This window comes from Tupaia chinensis, unplaced genomic scaffold, assembly GCF_000334495.1.
Source record: "Tupaia chinensis unplaced genomic scaffold, TupChi_1.0 Scaffold000370_1, whole genome shotgun sequence".
Classification (NCBI taxonomy): domain Eukaryota; kingdom Metazoa; phylum Chordata; class Mammalia; order Scandentia; family Tupaiidae; genus Tupaia; species Tupaia belangeri.
This window is the reverse complement of record NW_006159867.1, coordinates 1,912,870-1,915,418: the sequence shown is the minus strand read 5'-3', so window position 1 is coordinate 1,915,418 and position 2,549 is coordinate 1,912,870.

The window sequence follows — 2,549 nt, the reverse complement described above, 5'->3', positions numbered from 1 at the left end:
GACATTTAAAGAAGATAATGAACTCTGTCCTTTTCTTAAAAATCTATGAAGCAAATCACTTTACAAATTCCCTAGTGTGTCTTAAGTTTAAGAAATAATTATGATAAAGATCCTATCACCAAGCATAAGTGCTTCTAGAATATTTTGACAAATGTGTGGTTGACTTTTATCAACATCCCATTAAGAAACTAACGTTAGGACAGGCAGGTGGAGTGGTAGTTAAGGTGCTAGACTCCCACATGGCTGACAACAATTCAAGTCCTGGACATGGTGACTTGGTTTCTCACTTTCCCTCTCTCTTTTTTTTTTTTCTTTCTCTTTGTTAAATTAAGAAAAAAAGAATAATGGCAAGTGAAATGAAAAAAAACTAATAAACCTTTTAAAAAAAGAAAAGAAAGTCTCCAAATCTTTCTTCAAATACTGGTTTTTCACATGGAATCATTTTGCTTTGAAATTAGAGAACCCTTATTAGATACACGAATCTATTATTCTTAGGGAGACTTTCCAAATGCATGGCACTGGGATTGCCTGACACTGAAACAACACAAGGAGAACGGTTCATCATCATCCAGAATACACAACCTCTTCTAGCATGGGCAATAGCTGATGCTCCTGCTTGCTTTCCATTGCAAAATAATTATCTGGAGCAGATAAGATCACAAGCTGGTTAATATCCCAAGCCTGCCCCTGCTGCTAATACGATCTTATCATTAACTGACTGATCACTTTCTGGGGGAAAGTATCAGCACTTACGTACTTTTTTTCCCCTCCTTGATCCTAAGGTGAAAAGTAAATGCTATATACTGCAGTAGTAAAATAAGCTTTTACTTTTTCTTTGTTAAATATTTTGCTCACAGAGCTTGTGTTTACCTCATGGGATTGTTGCCAAAGGCAGAGGTTCAATTCCATGGTGCTGAAATATATCATCGTGTTTTGGCATAATTGTATTTCTAATGGGCTCTCAGAGAAAGGAATGCGTAAGTGCCAATTACAGCATGGTACAAATAAAGCATTATTATGTGCTCTGGAACAATCTCCATAATGGCAATATAGTCGTATTATGTTCAGTTATTTCTATTTCCTCCATTTGAATCTTTCTGTCAACAAACAATTTTTTTATGGGAGGCCTCAAATGTGGCATAATTTGACTGCTATAAAAATAATAATTTCTTTGTCAACAATATTGCCAGGGATGAGAAACAGACAGATATTCCATACATAGATATAGTTAACACATACACAGATACATATATAAATAAGGATCTCAGACGCTCTATCAGCTCTCTGGCTATAGACTTGAATAGCATAATTACTGTATTGCAAATTAGAAGATAACTAAGCATAATTAGACCCAGATAGTTGCTATTGGAGGCATATGAGAAAGTAATACCAACAAAACATATCAAAAACAGAAATCGCAGATTATAATTCAAAACAAAAAGTAAGAAAAAGACATAGGCACTAATATGAAATACAGATTGTTTCTGTTATTTGAAGGAAAAAACTTATTTCATGCTGAAATAAAAACTATGCATATATGTAAAAAAAGGAATTTATTTAAGTCAAAATGGTTAAAGAGCAAAGTATCTTGAAAGTGAAGTGCTGAACTCAAGGAGATGATCATTCTAAAACAAAGCTCAGAAATTTGTGAGATATTTTCTCATTGTGACTCTACATGACAAATCGGAAAGAATAAAATTTTTGATTTTGTGTTTTACCAAGTCAGAACCTTTTTGACAATATGGCAGCGTTCCATGGGAAAGGGACCTTCTTAGTTTGAGAATCTAGTTTAAAAGGAGAGAATTCATGAGATGCGTATGATAAAATGACCACAGGGTTTTGAAGTGTGGCCCTCGAGCAACAAATTTAAATCTGTCAGTGGGGAAGACATGGTCTTTTTCAGAATTACCTATTACTGATTTTAGGAGAAAATCACAAAAAAATGTTATTTCCAAGTTTTTACACTTTTGCAACTATAGTTATATATAGAGGAGGTCTAATATCATTCATTCAAAAATTAAATAAACAGTATAAAATATAAAAATAGCAGCTAAAGATGAAGAGCCATTTTAATAAGAAAGCTCAAATGGTATATATTTTGAGGGAAACGTATGCAATAAATATTGCCAAGAATGTCAGAAAAATATTTTTAAAGAAAAGAGGATGATAGTTTGGAGAAGAGTGGAGAAGAGGAAGAGAGAGGTGGGAGATGAGAGAAACTGCCTTATATAACATGAACCACATAATAAAGACTTCCCTTGAGTAGATATTTTGAAATCTTTAATTTGAACTTCCTAATGGATATAGGAAAAAATAATTACTAGTTAAACAGACTTAAATTTAGGAGGCATCTGAAGTTGTACAAGTTATAGTTAGTGTTCATGATCACGACCGTTGTACAAGTTATAGTTAGTGTTCATGATCATTATTTATTTTTGTCAAATTCACTAAATTTATAGTGGTTTCATTGCATTGCTCCTGCTCCATTGGATTTTATATTTGTATATATATAGTTAAATACCATTTGTATAGTCAGAAAATAGTTACAT